The sequence below is a fragment of the Bombina bombina genome, chromosome 7 (genome assembly GCF_027579735.1).
Source record: "Bombina bombina isolate aBomBom1 chromosome 7, aBomBom1.pri, whole genome shotgun sequence".
In the NCBI taxonomy this organism is placed as follows: Eukaryota; Metazoa; Chordata; class Amphibia; order Anura; family Bombinatoridae; genus Bombina; species Bombina bombina.
The window spans coordinates 302,813,379-302,835,878 of record NC_069505.1 but is presented as its reverse complement, the minus strand read 5'-3'; the positions used below and the strand labels follow the sequence as shown (position 1 = coordinate 302,835,878).

Below are 22,500 nucleotides of genomic sequence, written 5' to 3'. Positions count from 1 at the left end.
GAAATGCACCTTTAAAAAAATAATGTTATTTTTGTATTGAATGGTCAGCAAATCATGTTGTTTTGATACATTTACCAGTTATGCTAGCCCATAAACATTTACAAGCAACATATTTAGGTCCAGATTAAAAGTGGAGCGCTAATTTATTGCACGCCTGCAAACAGGCAAATTTGCCCGTTTGGGGCCATGGAATTATTAACCAGCCATTACAAGTGGCTGGTTATTGCTACCGCAAGCTAGCTAACCAGAGGTGAGAGAGACCTAAGGTTAATTTTCAAAATAAACCCAAAAAAAAAGTATATTCTTTTAATTTATTTTTTTTAAAAATGTAGCTTTTTAGTTAGCGGGAGTAAGGTGTTATATAAAAAAAGGCAATGAAAAGTTCCTTTATATTGCGGTCTATGGGAACTGTGTGTTCCCAGTAAATATGTATGTATATAATCATATACATGTATATTTAAAAATGCTGCCCATCGCTGCGTGACTTACCCCCACTCGCTGCACTAGTTCTCATGCCGTGCCTCACAGCATGTGGACGAGGCTCCCATTGGAGCGTATGGAAGCGTACTCTATTGAGCAGAGGGATTCCATGCAATTTCAAACGTGAGGTTGTGTTTGCATTGAGGGACACATAAAACGCCAGTGCGCAATGGCGTGCTGTGGTATTACGAGTGGAGCGCAAATATCGCAAAAGTGCGCTTTTACGTTCTACTCGCAATTTGGCCCTTAGTTGTCAAGCTATGTATTTATAATACCAGGCTGGAAATTTTGGGGAAGGTTACGATTATCTATATTTAGACATTATTTTATCTAAAGTGACAATGCCATAAACGGGTAAATGTAGAGAGAGATGGATTGACAGATTTAGATAAATAGTTGATATGCGGTTTTAGATACATTAACAGAGGGGTGGGGTAGGTATTGATAGATAGATAAATAGATTAATTAGATGTTAAATAGATAGACAGACCGATAAATAGATTAGATGATAGATGGATAGATAGATAGATAGATGATAGATAGATAACATTAAAATGATAGACAGATTAGATTATAGATAGGTAGACAGATAGATAACAGTAACATTATAGATAGATTAGATGATGTTTATATAGATAGATAGATAACCGTAAAATGATAGATAGATAGATAGATAGACAGATAGATATATAGATAGATAACAGTAAAATGATAGACAGATTAGATGATAGATCACAGTAAAATGATAGATAGATAGATAAAAGTAAAGTGATAGATTAGATGATAAATAGATAGATAACAGTAAAATGATAGATAGATAGATAGATAGATAGATAGATAGATGATAGATAGATAACAGTAAAATGATAGATAGATAGATAGATAGATAGATAGATAGATAGATAGATAGATAGATAGATAGATAAACAGTAAAATGATAGACAGATTAGATGATAGATAACAGTAAAATGATAGATAGATAGATAGATAGATAGAAGTAAAGTGATAGATTAGATGATAGATAACAGTAAAATGATAGATAGATAAAAGTAAAGTGATAGATTAGATGATAAATAGATAGATAGATAGATAGATAGATAACAGTAAAATGATAGATAGATGATTGATAGATATATAGATAGATAGATAGATAGATAACAGTAAAATGATAGACAGATTAGATTATAGATAACAGTAAAATGATAGATAGATAGATAGATAGATAGAAGTAAAGTGATAGATTAGATGATAGATAACAGTAAAATGATAGATAGATAAAAGTAAAGTGATAGATTAGATGATAAATAGATAGATAGATAGATAGATAGATAGATAACAGTAAAATGATAGATAGATGATTGATAGATAGATAGATAGATAGATAGATAGATAGATAGATAGATAGATAACAGTAAAATGATAGACAGATTAGATGATAGATAACAGTAAAATGATAGATAGATAGATAGATAGATAGATAGATAGATAGATAGATAGATAGATAGAAGTAAAGTGATAGATTAGATGATAGATAACAGTAAAATGATAGATAGATAAAAGTAAAGTGATAGATTAGATGATAAATAGATAGATAGATAGATAGATAGATAACAGTAAAATGATAGATAGATGATTGATAGATATATAGATAGATAGATAGATAGATAGATAACAGTAAAATGATAGACAGATTAGATGATAGATAACAGTAAAATGATAGATAGATAGATAGATAGATAGATAGATAGAAGTAAAGTGATAGATTAGATGATAGATAACAGTAAAATGATAGATAGATAAAAGTAAAGTGATAGATTAGATGATAAATAGATAGATAGATAGATAGATAGATAACAGTAAAATGATAGATAGGTGATTGATAGATATATAGATAGATAGATAGATAACAGTAAAATGATAGACAGATTAGATGATAGATAACAGTAAAATGATAGATAGATAGATAGATAGATAGATAGATAGATAGATAGAAGTGATAGATTAGATGATAGATAGTGTGAGTAACATCAAATATTAAGGTCCAAGTTCCACAAAATAGTGAATTAATCTGCTGAAACATTATAGAAATTACACACAAAAAGTTTTGTTTTTCTTCCAATGACCCCAAGCAACTGCTTTTCTGCTATTTTATAATGTCAACTTAATAAAAAATACCAAATATCAGGAATATTATATAAAATCAAGTTATTCCTATTTGATTCCCTTTTCTTTTCTTATGTGATTAGACCCAAATACAGAGGGCACATATAACACCAGTCAAAAGTAGAGGGCTGTTAAACAGCCAGTAATCATACCCCGAGCATATTTCTATAGCCAGATATCAGACACACATAAAAGTATATGAAATCAGTATTCCTAAAACCAGAGGCAAGTGTAAGGCTAGTAATCTCTTACAACCACTGCTTCTAAACATGTCTACTAGCTCCGATGTGAGACAACCTGGACTCACTTGTCCGTAAAGAGTTGGGGATGAGTTTGCACAAGCAATTGCTCATATAATCATACATTTCGCTAGCCGAAGCTACTCCAGAGGCCCCAAATCCGTGCTAAAAGGTTTTGACAACCTTGTATAAATGCAATATGATAAATGGGCACTATAGTCGGGGATCCTATATACAGAAGGGTAATACATTGCAGGAACAGGTACAGTTATAATACTGGTAATATTATATACAAGTACACTATCCCTTTAAATGTCCTGCACACTGGGAAAGAATCATTACACCATACTACATAATTATATACAGAAACCCAAGCACCCTGCTAGAGAATTTGTATTCCATGGTTCTTTGCCAGCAATTTTGCAGAAGAGCATATAAAAAAGAACTATAAGGATATCATTCAAATGTTTTATTGGCCAAATAGATGGATGCTTTTATAAGCCCAACCCTTATTTTGTAATGGAGTAACGTTGACCCAGCGGTAGCCTCATTTTTGGCTATTAATCAAACAGCTAAGAGCTCATTCTCCCTTAAAATGTTACAATATTGCAATAATGGTGAGTAGATAATGGAAAATCTTTCACAGATTGTATTCTTCTAACAACAGTGCATCTTCATGGGTACAATAGCCAGGATGCCAAAGTATTAAGAGCCTAGAAATGTGCTGCTCTGAGACGTGAATAGTAAATGTTTCTCTGGGATCTGTGGCCTTACCACAACGGTTTTCTTTAATCGCTGCCTTCAGGACTTTAATAAACTAAATACATAAAGCTTACGGAGATTAACACTACAATACAGTTTAGCAACAAACCGACAGAAGAAGAAGCCTTAATGCAATCACATGGGAAAGATATGTTTAAACAAAGTTATACTGGCGTATACATCATCTATCCCTGAGAGGCATTCACTGCGCCCGCTCTTAAAGGGTCACTCAATTCAAAATTAAACTTTAAAGGGACAGTCTACACCAGAATTTTTATTGTTTTAAAAGATAGCTCATCCCTTTGTTACCCATTCCCTAGTTTTGCATAACCAACACAGTTATATTAATACACTTTTTACCTCTGTGATTACCTTGTATCTAAGCCTCTGCAAACTGCCCCCTTATTTCAGTTCTTTTGACAGACTTGCATTTTAGCCAATCAGTGATGACTCCTAGGTAACTCCACGTGCATGAGCTCAATGTTATCTATATGACACACATGAACTAACACACTCTAGTGGTAAAAAAACTGTCAAAATGCATTCAGAAAGGCGGCGGCCTTCAATGTCTAAGAAATTAGCATATGAACCTCCTAGGTTTAGCTTTCAACTAATATGTAAGAAGAAAAGGTTAAATGGTGCGCAAGTAGCTTTCAACTAAGAATACCAAAAGAACAAAGCAAAATTGGTGATAAATGTAAATTGGAAAGTTGTTTAAAATAACATGCCCTATCTAAATCATGAAAGTTTATTTTGAAATAGACTGTCACTTTAATCATTCAGATAGAGAATGCAATTTTAAACAATTATACTTACAATTACAAAATGTGCACAGTCTTTTTATATTTACACTTTTTAAATCACCAGCTCCTACTGAGCATATGGAAGAAGTCACAGGCTATACTATATGCATTTGTGATTGGCTGATGGCTGTCACATGATACAGGAGGAGTGGAAATAGACAAAACTGTAAATAAAATTCCGAAAAAAAATCTACTTCACATTTGAAGTTCAGACTAAGATCTTGGTTTATCAATATATGCTTGGATCTCATGTGATCACCAGCAGTCCCCTATATGGAGAGACTATGTATTTAGACCAGTTGCAGGGTTAAAGGGACATGCAACCTAAACATTTTCTTTCCTGAATCAAAAAGAGAATACAATTTTAAACAACAGTCCAATTAACTTTTATTATCTAATTTGCTTCATTCTTAAGAATCATTTGCTGAAGAAATCGGAATGCAAATTGAGGAGCCAATCATATGAGGCATCTATAGGCAGCCCCCAATCAGCAGCTCCTGAGCCTATTTAGATATGCTTTTTATACAAAGTATATCAAGAGAATGAGGCAAATTAGATAATAGAAGTAAATTGGAAAGTTGTTTCAAATTTCATGTTCTACCTAAATCATGAAAGAAAAAAATTGGGTTTCATGTCCCTTTAACACTAGGCAAGTGCAATTGGAGGTTTTGCATGCCACGGAATGTTAAAGAAGGCGGTTGCTCGTGGTATTAGGCTTTTTTTCTGAGACAGATTTATTCTTCTGAAAGTACAACACACTAGGAACTGGACTGGTACAGATCTTAGCATGTTGTACTTGCGCAAGCAAAAATCTGGCTTCGCAAGCGGCCTCCTCCTTCCGCTTTTAGAGGCATCCAAAACCTCTCAATTCAAACACCTAGTTAACACAGTGAAAAAAAGGAACATGTTTAAAAATAAAAAGGCTTTCACAAATGTATTATTTGTACACTAAAATATCCCTTTAAAATGTAAATATAATAAGCTATAAGTTAGCCGTAATCATCAGATGAGATCATTAGACGGAGGACTACAAATTTGATGAAGAGGGGACACTGATAACTGGACATAAAAGATCTTAAAGGGACAGTCTACCCCAGAATTTGTATTGCATAAAAAGATAGATAACCCCTTTATTAACCATTCCCTAGTATTGCATAACCAACACTGTTATATTCATATACTTTTTACTTCTGTGATTACCTTGTATCTAAGCCTCTGCAGACTGCCCCCTTATTTCAGTTCTTTTGACAGACTTGCATTTTAGCCAATCAGTGTTGACTCCAAGGTAACTCTAAGAATACCAAGATAACAAAGTAAAATTGATGATAAAAGTAAATTGGAAAGTTGTTTATAATTACATGCCCTATCTGAATCATGAAAGTTTATTTTTGACTAGACAAATCCTAATTAGAAGTGCAGAATTGTGCACCCAATAAATCCGATCACCTCCAGTAGTGACACATAGGAAGTGCGTGCGTTTGAAATGACAAATCTAAAAAAGGTGCAGCGTACTAGAGAAGCTGTGAAAGCCCACCCAGGTTGTTCACAGGCCTTGTCTTCAAGGCACAACATTATTTGACACAGCTGGGATTGTGAAGTACTAATGACTGTGCCCCTGGCCAGAGGGCAAAGTATGGCTCTAACTTTCCTACTTCTCCTTTGAAGAAAGTGATTTCTTGTCTTCTCTGAGGTAAAAAAAAAAAAAAAAAAGAGTGTGGTTCGCACTGCAGAAAATCCCAATTAAAATGTACAAAAACTGAAAGGATTTGCAGCTTTGGTAGTTTATCACATACAACTTGGTAATAAATTCAAAATAGTTCAGTAACTACTGGGTACGTCAAAGCGACCCCAATATAAATACTGTTCTCCTACAGTAATAAACTATATAAAGTACAATAAATAAATGCACTCGTGTTATTTCATAAACAATCTAAATAATCTTATTGTTTCTGTACAAAAAAAACATGGATATTCAATTCCTTTCAGGAAACAAATATTCCAATGAATGCATCAACTTAAAGGGGCATAATACTCATATGCTAAATCACTTGAAACTGATGCAGTATAACTGTAAAAAGCTGACCGGAAAATATCACCTGAGCATCTCTATGTAAAAAAGGAAGATATTTTACCTCACAATCTCCTCAGCTCAGAAGAGTAAGTTCTGTGTAAAAAGTTATACTCAGCTGCAGCCCAGGTGCAGGTAAAAAAAAAAAATGAAGAAATGAACAGCAGCCAATCAGCATCAGCAGTGCTGAGGTCATGAACTCTTTTACTGTGATCTCATGAGATTTCACTTAACTCTCATGAGATTTCACTTAACTCTCATGAGATTTCATAGCAAACTTCCTTTAAACTGAATAGGGAAATAAGATGAGAGTGCACGTAAGCTCGCCGCTTCCGCTGTCCTGGGACAGACATACTGATATGCTGCTTAGAAGTCCTTTACAATGGGATGTGGCTACTGAGAAATTTTTGAGGTAAAATATCTTTCTTTTTTACATAGAGATGTTCAGGTGATATTTTCTAGTCAGCTTTTTACAGCTATGCCGCATCACATAAACATTTGGGTATTATGGCCCTTTAATTTAAAGAAAACTAAGAAAAATGAAGAAATACTGATGAAAATCACCTGTAGCAGAGGAAATTTTACGTTTGTTTAACAAAAACGAATGTTAATGTTCCATGAATATTCAGTATAACTAATATTGAATAGTGCAGCAGATGGATATTTGGAAAAACTAATTTTTCATAAAAAAAAATTCCGAAAGATTCGGACTAACCAATGGCTAGATTTAGAGTTTTGTCGGTAACGACCCGCGTATCTAACGCTGGCTTTTTTCCCCCCGCACCTTTTAAATACCGTTGGTATTTAGAGTTCACAGAAGGGCTGCGTTAGGCTCCAAAAAGGGAGTGTAGAGCATATTTACCGCCACTGCAACTCTCAATACCAGCGGTGCTTACGGACGCGGCCAGCTTCAAAAACGTGCTCGTGCACGATTCCCCCATAGAAAACAATGGGGCATTTTGAGCTGAAAAAAAACCTAACACCTGCAAAAATGCAGCGTTCAGCTCCTAACGCAGCCCCATTGCTTCCTATGGGGAAACACTTCCTAAGTCTGCACCTAACACCCTAACATGTACCCCTAACCTTACACTTATTAACCCCTAATCTGCCGCCCCCACTATCGCTGACACCTGCATATTTTTTTAACCCCTAATCTGCCGCTCCGTACACCGCCGCAACCTACGTTATCCCTATGAACCCCTAATCTGCTAACCCTAACACCGCCGACCCCTATATTATATTTATTAACCCCTAATCTGCTGCCCCCAACGTCGCCTCCACCTATATACACTTATTAACCCCTAATCTGCCGACCGGACCTCCCCGCTACTATGATAAAGTTATTAACCCCTAATCCGCCTCACTCCCGCCTCAATAACCCTATAATAAATAGTATTAACCCCTAATCTGCCCTCCCTAACATCGCCGACAGATTGAGCTCGCATTCTATTGGCTGATCGGAACAGCCAATAGAATGCAAGCTCAATCTGATTGGCTGATTGGATCAGCCAATCGGATTGAACTTGAATCTGATTGGCTGATTCCATCAGCCAATCAGAATTTTCCTACCTTAATTCCGATTGGCTGATAGAATCCTATCAGCCAATCGGAATTTGAGGGACGCCATCTTGGATGACGTCCCTTAAAGGAACCTTCATTCTGTTTTAGGATGTCGGAAGAAGAGGATGGATCCGCGCTGGAGGTCTTGAAGATGGAGCCGCTCGTCATCGGATGGAAGAAGATAGAAGATGCCGCTTGGATGAAGATGTTTGCCGGTCCGGATCTCCTCTTCTGCCCGGATAGGATGAAGACTTCTGCCCGATGATGGAATTCTTCAGCCGCCGCTTGGATCAAGACTTCAGCCGGAGGATGGACGTCTTCAGCCCCCTCTTGGGCTTGGATCAAGACTTCGGAGGCTCCTCTGGACGGATCGGTGAACCCGGCGTGGTGAAGACAAGGTAGGAAGATCTTCAGGGGCTTAGTGTTAGGTTTATTTAAGGGGGGTTTGGGTTAGATTAGGGGTATGTGGGTGGTGGGTTGTAATGTTGGTGGGGGGGTATTGTATGTTTTTTTTTCCAGGCAAAAGAGCTGAATTCTTTGGGGCATGCCCCGCAAAAGGCCCTTTTAAGGGCTAGTAAGGTAAAAGAGCTTTTCTATTTTAATTTTAGAATAGGGTAGGGCATTTTTTTATTTTGGGGGGCTTTGTTATTTTATTAGGGGGCTTAGAGTAGGTGTAATTAGTTTAAAATTGTTGTAATATTTTTCTAATGTTTGTAAATATTTTTTTTTTTTTGTAACTTAGTTCTTTTTTATTTTTTGTACTTTAGTTAGTTTATTTAATTGTATTTATTTGTAGGTATTGTATTTAATTAATTTATTGATAGTGTAGTGTTAGGTTTAATTGTAGATAATTGTAGGTATTTTATTTAATTAATTTATTGATAGTGTAGTGTTAGGTTTAATTGTAACTTAGGTTAGGATTTATTTTACAGGTAATTTTGTAATTATTTTAACTAGGTAGCTATTAAATAGTTATTAACTATTTAATAGCTATTGTACCTGGTTAAAATAAATACAAAGTTGCCTGTAAAATAAATATTAATCCTAAAATAGCTACAATATAATTATTATTTATATTGTAGCTATATTAGGGTTTATTTTACAGGTAAGTATTTAGCTTTAAATAGGAATAATTTATTTAATAAGAGTTAATTTATTTTGTTAGATTTAAATTATATTTAACTTAGGGGGGCGTTAGTGTTAAGGTTAGACTTAGCTTTAGGGGTTAATAAATTTATTAGAGTAGCGGTGAGGTCCGGTCGGCATATTAGGGGTTAATACTTGAAGTTAGGTGTCGGCGATGTTAGGGAGGGCAGATTAGGGGTTAATACTATTTATTATAGGGTTATTATGGCGGGAGTGAGGCGGATTAGGGGTTAATAACTTTATTATAGTAGCGGTGAGGTCCGGTCGGCAGATTAGGGGTTAATAATTGTAGGTAAGTGGAGGCGACGTTGGGGGCGGCAGATTAGGGGTTAATAAATATAATATAGGGGTCGGCGGTGTTAGGGGCAGCAGATTAGGGGTACATAGGGATAACGTAGGTTGCGGCGGTGTCCGGTCGGCAGATTAGGGGTTAAAAAATTTTAATAGAGTGGCGGCGATGTGGGGGGGACCTCGCTTTAGGAGTACATAGGTAGTTTATGGGTGTTAGTGTACTTTAGAGCACAGTAGTTAAGAGCTTTATGAACCGGCGTTAGCCCAGAAAGCTCTTAACTCCTGACTTTTTTCTGCGGCTGGAGTTTTGTCGGTAGATTTCTAACGCTCACTTCAGCCAAGACTCTAAATACCGGTGTTAGAAAGATCCCATTGAAAAGATAGGATACGCAATTGGCATAGGGGGATCTGCGGTATGGAAAAGTCGCGGCTGGAAAGTGAGCGTTAGACCCTTAGCTACAAGACTCTAAATACCAGCGGTAGCCCAAAACCAGCGTTAGGAGCCCCTAACTCTGGTTTTGACGGCTAACGCCAAACTCTAAATTTAGCCGCAAGATTCTTGCAGCTGCACAAGTCTAATAGCAACCATTTTTATACACTATTTGTTTTTTTTTATGAGATTGAAGGGACATTAAACACTAAATACATTTAGGTTATTCTCTGTCTAGTCATGAGAGCCGTCATGTTGAAATCGAGAGAGAGATTTTAATATAAATGTAATGTAAAAGCGAGAATTTTAAAGAAATTCCTCCGGCTGGACCTAAGATTAGGTGAGAAATCCTGACCACACCTCAAGAGCACTTGGGAATGCCATACAACCAGCGCCCGGAAACACCTAGCGTTCTATCAGGCTAAAAATACTTTACCATAATAAAACAGATATTCCAATATTTTACAATTACAGACATTTATATAAACCATTTTGCAAATGTGTCTCTTAAAGGGAAATAATACTTATATGCAAAACACTTGAAAGTGATGTAGTATAGCTGTAAAAAGCCGACAAGAAAATTGGGTGGAAAAAATATATGATTTACTGTGATCTCATGAGATTTTACTAAAATTTTGTGTGATTTCATAGTAAACTTCCTTAAACTGAATAGGGAAATAACATGACTCTGCCTGCTCATGTCAGATGCACACTCCCTGGGACTAGCATTCTGATTGGCTGCTGAAAATCCCTTTACAATAGTATATAGCTACTGAGGAATTTTGATGTAAAATAATCCTGTTCAGGTGATATTTTCTAGTCAGCTTTTAACATCTATGCTCCATCACTTTCAAGTGATTAAACATTTGGGTATCATGTCTCGTTAAGTGTTGCTGATGCTCACCATTACAACGAGGACCACTGGCAAACACACAGGCACCTATGAATATAGGCTACTGTCTGCGTTTGTTACATATCTGTGTTTCTAAGTTAAACGGACATAGGTCTCAAAAATATTTGGTCATCAATATGTAATAACAGCACTGAAATTTGAAGATATATTTTTTTTTGGTCTGAAAAAGATTGAAGCTGTTTTAAGTTAAACAAATATACCAGTGTCAGTTGTGACCTAACTACTAAAGCTACTTTGTACTAGGAAGTGCCTATAAGCCAATGAATATTAGAAGAAAGTAAGTGCTTATAAACCAATGAGAATTAATAGAAAGTGCTTATAAGTGCGTAGAAGTGTGTTTTTAGCCAATGAGCATTAAAATGAAGTGCATTTTATCCAATGAACAATACATTAGAAAGAAGCAAGTGCGTAGAAGTGTGTTTTTAGCCAATGAGCATTAAAATGAAGTGCATTTTAGCCAATGAACAATACATTAGAAAGAAGCAACTATAAGCCAATCAGTATTAGAAGGAATTACCTTGCCAATGAATATTAGAAGAAAGTGCTTATAAAACAATGAGTATTTATAGGAAGTTCTTATAAGCCAATGAGCATTAGAAGGAAGTGCATTTTAGCCAATGAGTATTAGAAAGAAGCAGCTATAAGTCAATCAGTATTAGAAGGAAGTGTCTATAAGCCAATGAATATTATAAGAAAGTAAGCGCTTATAAACAAATGAGTATTAATAGGAAGTTCTTATATGAGCAGTAGAAGTAAGTGTTTTTTTAGCCAATGAGCAGTAGAAGTGTTTTTTTAGCCAATGAGCATTAGAAAGAAGTGACTATAAGCCAATCAGTATGAGAAGGAAGTGCCTCTAAGCCAATGAATATTAGAAGAAAGTAAGTGCTTATAAACCAATGAGTATTAATAGGAAGGGCTTATAAGGCAATGGTCAGTGGCGTAACGTGGCTTGTCAGCGCCCAGGGCAAGGCAAGAATTGAGCCCCCCTAACCCATTAGCACTAATTGTGTCTCTTTCACCAGTACAGTAGGGATTGGCAAATTTGCTTTGAATCTAGGAGTCAGCTTAACAACTTAGGAGACAGTTTTTTGTTTTAAAACAAACAAAGCTTTATTTTTAACAACAAAAATATATACTATATATAGAATTGTAAACTCTACATTCATCCTTAAAAAATAGGACTCAATATGGTTGCAGGCAGCCATTACTTTATTATATACATTAAGTAAGTACATTATACTGTAGAACTTAACAATTACATTTTTGTGGTTCAATATTTAAACATGGGATTTTTAAAATGCATCTGAGCCAGCATGCCAGAGTGTGAGAGTGATCTATGCTGCTTTAAAGTGAAAGCCGATTATTTTATTTCAAATTCATTGTTAACCTGGGTAAAACATACAAGATGTAGATCATCTACATCCTGTATGTTTTTAACCAGGTTAAAAATGAATTTAAAATAAAATAACCGGCTTTCACTTTAAAGCAGCATAGATCACTCTCACACTTGGGCATGCTGGCTGGCTGAGACTCTGGGTCCTTTGGAAGTTGGAACTTGGCTGGCTGGCTCAGAGTGACTCTGGGTCCTTTGGAACTTGGCTGGCTGGCCCTGGGACGTCACCTGGGTAACGGTAGAGGCTAAGCTGCATTTTGTGCGCATTGCTATTTCCAATCCCCAGGGCCCAGGCAAAAACAGCAACAGGGGCTATAATAATTTAATTATAATTCTGACTGGCAGTGGCACTGGTGGTCTGGTCCTGATATGGACCCGGTGATGAGTTTGGTAATTTCGGTTGACACTACTTACCTTATTGTTGCGGGCGCAGCGTGCTAGTCAGTCTGACTCCACTCTGGTTCTGCTGCTCTGACTTCTTTCTCCCTCCTGACATACGCGCTGGGAGTGGACCATGCTAACTAGTGACGTAAATGCTAGTCTAGCAGCAGGTAACGGTTGGATAGGATTACACTCATAAATTATGATAATGAAATCATTACATAGCACGTCTTGACAGTTCACTTGAGAGACTCCTTCCTTGCTAACCCGTGTCACTGTCTTTCTCACATCTCTAACTGGATGTCCTCTCACTACCTCAAGTTAAATCTCTCCAAAACTGAGCTCCTTATTTTCCCCCCTTCTTCTAAACTCTCCACCCCCAATCTCTCTATAACTGTCGACAACTCCATCATTACCCCTACCTCGCATGCTTGATGTCTCGGGGGTCACATTTGACTCAGATCTTTCTTTCACTCCTCACATTCAGTCATTGGCTAAAGCCTGCCGCTTCCACCTTAAAAACATATCTAAAATTAGACACTTCCTTACACAAGACACAACTAAGATTTTAATCCACTCTCTCATTCTTTCCTGCCTCGATTACTGCAACTCTGTCCTCTCTGGTCTCCCCACCTGCCGCCTAGCTCCTTTACAATCCATAATGAATGCCTCTGCCAGACTCATCTTCCTTACACGTCGCGCTTCAACTGCTGCACCTCTCTGCCAATCCCTTCACTGGCTTCCTCTTGCCTCTAGGATCAAACACAAAATTCTCATTCTGACATACAAAGCACTCAACTGCACTGCTCCCCCCTATATCTCAGACCTTGTCTCCAGATACTCTCCCTCCCGTCCCCTTCGCTCTGCTCACAACCTCCTACTCTCCTCCTCTCTTGTTACCTCATCACACTCCCATTTACAGGACTTCTCCAGACTGGCTCCCATCTTGTGGAACTCTCTGCCTCGCTCCACAAGACTCTCTTCTAGTTTTAAAAGCTTCAAGTGCTCCCTAAAGACTCTACTGTTCAGGGATGCATACAACCTACACTAACCTTACTTTATACCAGTTCATCTCCTCCATTGGTATCTCCTGAACCCCCTTAGCATGTAAGCCTAAGAGTCCAGCTGTTTGTAGATCACCTTCTTAAGAGCTGACTACAACAGTGCAACTCTTGGCAGGGCCCTCTACCCCTTTGATCCCTATAATTGTTTTGTTGTACTCCGCCTTTATTTATAGTGCTGTTGGCGCTCTACAAATAACCGATAATAATAATAAAGAGACAGAATGGCTGGGCTCAGGCACCTGTCAGATTTTTTAGCCTCCCTGTAGCGCTGCTGGGAGTGGGACTGTGACTGTCTACTGTCTTGAGATGGTGGGGACTGGGGAGTCTGTGAGCCAAGCGTTTTGCGCCCCTCAGAATTATACGCCCGGGGCAACCACCCCTGTGCCCCCCCACGCTACGCCACTGGCAATGGTCATTGGAAGGAAGTGTTTTTAGTCAATGAGCATTAGCAGGAAGTACTTTTAAGTCAATTAGCATTAGTAGGAAGTGCTTATAAAATAATAAGTGTTATTAGGAAGTGCTTATAAGCTTAGTATTAGTAGGAAGTACACTACTGATTCAGCTGTGTTAGTTTAAATTTAAAGGATGCTAGTCTATCATATGGGTGGCAGACAAATTTTGAGTACAGAGTCCCTTAAAGTTTAATTTTTATTTTTTTGTTGTTGTTGTTTTGTTTGGTTTTATAATGTATATTACTCAGACATATATTACAGAAGAGGAAAAATATATTAAAAGAAATTAGAAATCCCAAATTACAATTTCCAAACACAAAACATGCGGTGGATGCCTTAAAGGGAGACTCAAGTCAAAATTAAACTTTCATAATTCAGATGGAACACACAATTTTAAACAACTTTCCAATTTACTTCTATTACCAAAATGTGCACAGTCTTTTTATATTTACACTTTCTGAGTCACCAGCTCCTACTGAGCATGTGCAAGAATTCACAGAATATATACGTATATGCATTTGTGATTGGCTGATGGCTGTCACATGATACAAGAGGAGTGGAAATAGGCACAACTTTGAAATTTGTCAGAAAAATATCTACTACTCATTTGAGGTTCAGACTAAGTGCTATTACATTGTCTTGTTATCATGTATTTGTTGATTATGCAAATCTACTGTATTTACTGGTCCTTTCTTTCCTTGGATATCATGCCGTTGCTATTCCTATGTACCAGGGATCATTTGTAAAAAAGAAGAGAGATATGAGACAAATTAACCTAATCCTGCTGTCCTAATGTGCCCGTGGTTAACCATGTGATCACAACCCACCTCAAATAACCCAAAATCAGTGACCCTACTCCTCATGAAGACTAACCCTAATTGAGATTCCCTACGCATATTAAGTTGTAATTTACTGTTTATAGCCACACATATCATACAGTTCTAGTATATCTTAGCAGTTGGTTAACAAACTATCTCTTTGGTAATAAATCATGTACATGGTGTCGAAAAATGTTTGATTTATCCATAACGATTATTACCAACTCATTAAGTGCCAATATTTGGCTGCAGACAGTTGTAAACTGTAACAAGTATCAGATGTCTAGGATAAAGCATTAGAGGTAGGTTTAGTAGATTTCAGGGACATCATTCACAATATACATAGTAATTGTTATAACAGATCATAAGGAATATATAGGTTTAATTTAAATGATTAAATGAAATGCAAACCAAGATAAAAAAATAAAATAAAAAAATAGACACATGACCAATGTCAACAATACCCCATCGAATGCAAAACCTAATTTCAAACTCTTAGTCAATTCTGAATTATGCCTGGGTTCTGCTTTAAAGGGACATAAAACAGGTTGAGAACTGTGCTAATTAATTAAAAAAATAGTTTGCATAAAAAAAATGTTTAAAAATTGCAGGCAATTATTTTAAAATAATTTTCAAAAATAAGCAAAATGAATTACATAGCTAAGCTGCCTGGAGCAGCTAACTCCACCCCCCATCAGTGTTTAGACACAGACATTGTATTTCAACTGAGTTCACAGCTTCTAGGCCTGCTCCAGCAGATAATCCCTATGCACTTTTGCATTCTACCAAAGCAACAATAGATACAGATACAGCCATAGAAGGAAATGTGTGGGAGGAGTTAGAGCTTTACAATTCAGAAACTAAAAAGAAAGGGTTAAGGGTGAGGCACTGCAGTATACATTTGCAGTTTAAGTAATTAAAGTAGATATTATTATATTTTGTCTCTATCCCAACTTGTTTTATGTCCCTTTAACTTATCTAACGGTCTATTGAGTCCTCTGTAAGTCATGTGCAAGGAAGTTCAACGATAACATTTTCTTCTTCTTCTAGACATTTGATTACAGAGTTATAAATCTTAAAGTCGGACTTGTCACAAGCAAAATAAGATTACACCCAAAGCTGTCAAGATTAAGTAAACTTGTCTTGTTCTGTTACAGTTCTAACTCAGCTTTGTACCGCAGATTAAAGATTTTTTTTCAGATAAACATGGTTACCATCGTGCTCAATACAAAATGAAAGAAAAGAAAAAATAATCATAATTACAAAAAAAAAAAAAGAAATAAGAAAATAGTTCATTGAACATCTTCACACCCTGATGCAAACAGTGTTGTTAGCAGATGTGATAGCATGTTACAATTAATAATCAATCTCTATTTGTGAAAATCAGTGCCAAGCACTATATTCTGAAAGAAAACTGTACTTCTGGCTCTCAAATATATGTATTTTTTAAAATATATTTCTATATAATAATGTATGTATATAATGTATGTATTTAATGTATGTATATGATGTATGTATATGATGTATGTATATAATGTGTGTATTTAATGTATGTATATAATGTATGTATGTTTATATATATTTATATATATAGTATGTGTATATATATATATATATATATATATATATATATAATATTGTATGTATATACTGTATGTATTTATTGTATGCATATGATGTATGTATATAATGTGTGTATAAAATGTATGTACAGTATATAATGTATGCATATAATGTATGTATATAATATAAGTACATAATGTGTGTATATAATGTAAGTATATATTGTATGTATATAATGTGTGTATATATTATGTGTATATAATGTATGTATAAAATGTAGGTATATAATGTGTGTATATAATGTGTGTACATAATATATGTACATAATGCGTGTATATAATGTGTGTATATATTATGTGTATATAATGTATGTATATAATGTGTGTATATATTATGTGTATATAATGTATGTATATAATGTGTGTGTATAATTTGTGTATATAATGTATGTATATAATGTGTGTACATAATGCGTGTATATAATGTGTGTATATATTATGTGTATATAATGTATGTATATAATGTGTGTATATATTATGTGTATATAATGTATGTATATAATGTGTGTATATAATTTGTGTATATAATGTATGTATATAATGTGTGTACATAATATATGTACATAATGTGTGTATATAATGTATGTATATAATGTGTGTATATAATTTGTGTATATAATGTATGTATATAATGTGTGTACATAATATATGTACATAATGTGTGTATATATAATGTGTGTATATAATGTATGTATGTGTATATATATATATATATATATATATAAAATGTATGAATATAATGTGTGTAACATAGTAACATAGTAACATAGTAGATAAGGTTGAAAAAAGACTGAAGTCCATCGAGTTCAACCTATACAACTCTAAAATACTTACAAAAAGCTCCAGTTAAGCTTAAATAACCCCATTAAAATGTGACCCATTTAATACTAGCAATCATATCCATGAATTTTGTTTATATACAGAAATTTATCCAGACTATTTTTAAATGTATCTATGGTATTGGCATTCACTACCTCCTTTGGTAATGAGTTCCACAATTTTATTGCTCTTACAGTGAAAAAAACGTTTCCGTTGCAGGAGATTAAATCTCCTTTCCTCCAACCTTAAATTATGACCTCTTGTCAGAACCAATTTTCTTGGAATAAAAAGAGCTTCTGCCATCTCTGTATATGGGCCTTGAATATATTTATATAAAGTAATCATGTCACCTCTCAAGCGCCTTTTTTCTAAAGAGAACAGACCCAGTTTGGCTAGCCTCTCCTCATAGGTTATTTTCTCCAATCCCCTTATTAGCTTTGTGGCCCTTCTCTGAACTTTTTCTAGTTCTGCAATATCTTTTTTAGCAATCGGTCCCCAGAACTGCACTCCAAACTCAAGGTGAGGTCTTACCAGGGCTTTATATAATGACAGAATTATGCTTTCCTCCCTTGAATCAATGCCTCTTTTAATACATGCTAGTATCTTATTAGCCTTTGAAGCCGCTGCCCTGCATTGTGTACTCATCTTTAGCTTGTTATCTATTACTACTCCCAAATCCCTTTCCTCCTGTGTTTGGCTAAGTCTTGTCCCATTTAAAAAATACATAGCCTGCTTATTTTTACTTCCAAAATGTAGAACCTTACATTTTTTCCGTATTAAATCTCATTTTCCATTCACTTGCCCATAGTTCTAATTTTAGCAAATCCCTTTGCAAAGAGAGTTCATCCTGCTCTGACCTAATGACCTTACTTAACTTAGTATCATCTGCAAAAATAGAGATGTCGCTATTTAATCCTTGCTCCAAGTCATTTATAAAAATATTAAAAAGAACAGGGCCCAGTACTGATCCCTGGGGGACGCCACTAATTACCTTTGTCCAATCTGAGTATGATCCATTTACTGCTACTCGTTGCTCCCTATCTTTTATCCAGTTATTTATCCATGAGCTAACATTTTCAGTTATTCCCAGTCCCTTAATTTTGTGCATTAATCTCTCATGTGGCACTGTATCAAATGCCTTTGCAAAATCTAAGTATATCACATCAACTGATTCCCCTTTATCTATATTTTTACTTACTTCCTCGTAGAATCTAATTAGATTAGTTTGACATGATCTATTTCTCCTAAAGCCATGCTGATTAGAACTCATAATCTTGTTTACACGAATATGCTCATCAATATAATCCTTTATAATCCCTTCAAATATCTTCCCCACTATTGATGTCAGACTAACTGGTCTATAGCTTCCTGGATCATCCCTGCTTCCCTTTTTGAAGAGTGGCACCACATCAGCTTTACGCCAATCCTGGGGTACCATGCCTGAGGATAATGAGTCTTGAAAAATTAAGAGTAAAGGTTTGTCTATAACAGTGCTAAGTTCACTTAACACCCTTGGGTGTATTCCATCTGGGCCTGGAGTTTTATTTACCTTAATATTTTTTATTTTTTTCCTGATATCCTCTAAACAAAACCCAGTTAGTGGTATGGACTGGCATGTTCTATTCTGTTCCAAAGTATCATTCAATGGTTCCTCTCTTGTGTATACTGAAGAAAAAAACTGGTTTAGTACCTCAGCCTTCTCCCTGTCATTATTTATCATGCTACCCTCCACACATTTTAATGTACCTATATTATCCTTCTTAGTATATAATCTTTCACTATCAATCTGTCTTTATCCCACACTGCATATCTTATTTATAGCTATACCTTCAGATGGGGCAGATAAACTTTTCTTCAAAGAACACAAATTGTAATGCTGCTTACATTTTTAATTTAGGTGGTCTTTATCAAGAAGATGTATATGCTATGAAAGGTGTATTTAAAGGGACAAGGAAAGCCAAAATTAAACAATGACTAAGACAGATTATACATTTTTCAAGAGACTTTTCAATGTAGTGAATTCTCAAGGTACCCTTTATTAAAAAGCATACTTAGGTAGGCTCAGGAATGCCCTACAGGGAAGCAAGCTGGTGATTGGTGGCTACACACATATGGAGAGAGAGAGGAGAGAGAAAGGAGAGAGAGAGGAGAGAAGAGAGAGAAAGAGAATGAGAGAGAGAAGAGAGTTGAGAGAGGGAGAGAGGAGAGAGAATATATATATATATATATATATATATAGCCCCACCCACTGATGACATCTGGGCTGCATTTAGGCACTCTGCTGAATAGCATTGACAGTGTGTTGAATCCAACTGTAACTAGTGAAGCCTTTAATGCAGCCCAGACCGTGATGTCATCAGTGGGCGGAGCTTGGCAGCCATTTCAAAGTGACTAGAAACAATATTCATTTTAAAATAACTTTTTTTTACTGTTCCTGCTGTAGGATATAGAAAGGGTTGCAGGAGGCTATTTGCAGCTTAATCTAAAGTACAACTTTATAAGACGACTAAAGTGTAGACTGTCCCTTTAATTTCCTGTCATAGACTGTCATTAAATAATAGTAGTGTGAGTTGGATCAGCTTGCTAAAATTAAGCCATTTTGTACAATTTACTCTCACAATATATGTCTATTATAGAGATACTTGTAGAGGATGAAAATCCGACACTAGGTATAAGTAAAACCAATTTCTTTATTCGGCATCAAAGTTTAAAAACATTGGAGGGAACAGCATATCCTGTCAAATAAACTGGCATTCACGGGTGTAGCACTGAAGGGCTTACGCGTTTCGGATTTACATCCGTAGTCAGGCTATGGCTCTTCAAGTATCCTCATTCCAGCTTGAATCTGGACACAACAGTGGATGCGGTGTTTGGAGCAGGTGTTGTTTGTTTACTATTGGCCGGAGGGTAGGTCACATGAGTGTGACGTAGGGGGTAACCGAAGAACGCAGAAGAGCACGCTGGAGACAACTTGTGAGCTGTATCACCAGGAAGTAAGTGAGACGCTGTCCCTAGTTCAGTTACAGCACAAGGCTTTACCAGATGGTGGGTCCCAGTGGTTCGTTGATGAGGATCCGTTCAGCAGTTTCAGTGACTTACCCCTTTGCTCCCTCTTTTTTAAACCAGTATCATATAACACACACCTAGTGCTACGGCACTCAGAGACCATGCTATGCTACAACCAGCTTTATCATTAGTTACTGGGTTTCCTTACTTTTAATATTAATTATAGAGATATACACAGGATCAAGGCCTTTATTGGCACATGACAAATACATGTTTATGATGATAATATTCAGAAGATGTTTCCTGCTAATGTATTGTTGGAAAATTGCTTAAAAATGTAGTTGTGTTACAGAATGTAAAACAATGCGATAGACAGACAGTTATAGATCGGTAGATATATAAACTGATAGACATATAGATTTAGTCCAAAATATAGATTTAGCTAGACAAACCAATAAAAAGATGATTTGTGGTTTTCCATACATCAACACACAGAGGTAGGTAGCGATCGATAGATAGATAGATGCACGATAGATAGATGGATAGATATTTACATAGACACATAGAAAGATGCTAGATAGAGATAGATAGATAGATAGATACATAGAAGGAAAGACACATAGATAGATAGACAGACAGACAGATAAATGGTAGATAGATGGTAGATATATAGATGATAGATAGATATATACATAGATAGACACATAGATAGATAACAGATAGATCTAGAAAGATAGATATAAAGACAGATATTAACACATTATAAAACATGAATATTGTTTGATGCCGGCGCATATATACGCCCATACAAAACACACACTGTTGTCTTTAGCTTCCGCAACAAAGCGACAATACTGGGTTAACCGAGGACATGACAAGCTGTAAATTAGACGGCTATTTTTTTCTAGTGAGTTTTTACTCAGGTGTACTCTAAATGTGCTTTAAACTGAAGCTCCATTAAGCAGTTACAGTGGAGGTAAAGGGCACGAGGCTAAATACTACAGGACCTTGTATAGATCTCGTGGCTTTAATGGAATCAGGATTTTAACAACTCTTTTTCGTTAAATACAGTCAGTGTCAGAAGGATGCGTCCCACTCATAAAAAAGCACAATGACAATGTACAGTGGCACTAATACAAGGACATCGTTCATGATGACATTTCCAGCTATTCCCAACTGATTAGGGTCATTATGTTGGAGGTCTGATTTATATTGTCATTTCCTCTCACCGATCCTGCATCAATGAATCTTAATGAATTGGTAAATAAGCCTGAAGATTACACTCTATGACACTGAAACATTCCTCATTCTCAACACTCGAGATTTATGTTACCAATTAGAGACTAACAGAGAAAATTGGCTGGCAGAAAAATAATATTCTTTATGGAACAAAATGGAAAAAAGCTTTCTTGTTGAAGGGCAATGCAACAGCAGACATCCATAAAGTAGCATGATGTGTGGATACACAAAGAGATCTTAAGACGGAGCTGCAGGATGATATTCCTGTAAAATTGTTTTAGTGCTCTTCTGTGAGCATTTAAAGGTTATTGTTTTAACCCATTGGCTGCCGGCAAGGGCTGCAACGCATTCCACACTGATGAACTGTAGCAAGCTATGGCAGGAAAGAGGTTAATAGCAAAGAAGAGCTTGTTTTTTGTATAAATGTTTACGTCCATGGCATAAGAGAAATGGGAGTTTCACATAAAAAGCAGATATTTTTTAACCTGGGATACCTTAGTTATATCACGCTGTCGGCATTTATCATTGCACAATGGTGAACTGCTTGTGCAATGCCGCCCCCTGCAGATTCGCGGCCGCTAGCAGGGGGTGTCAATGAACCCCATCGTATTTTAACGGGCAGATTGCTGTCTGCCGCCTCAGAGGAGGCGTACGAGTTAAGGAGCAGCGGTCTTAAGACAGCTACTTCTTAACTCCTGTTTCCAGCGAGTTTGAAGGCTCGCGCGTAAACAGGTGTATACGGCCCATAAATCTTTACACTTATTTCTTCAAAGACATGAAACCCAAACTTTTTCTTTCATGATTCAGATAGAGAATACAATTTTAATACAGTTTCCTTTTTACTTCTATTA

The 22,500-nt window shown here is 36.0% G+C and overlaps 1 protein-coding gene across 9 annotated transcripts in view; it reads right to left on the bottom strand.

Annotated features, from left to right (window-relative positions):
* FOXP1 (forkhead box P1) overlaps positions 1-22,500 on the bottom strand; it is a 946,651-nt gene that overhangs the window by 457,703 nt on the left and 466,448 nt on the right. The gene's annotated exons all lie outside the window — the stretch shown is intronic.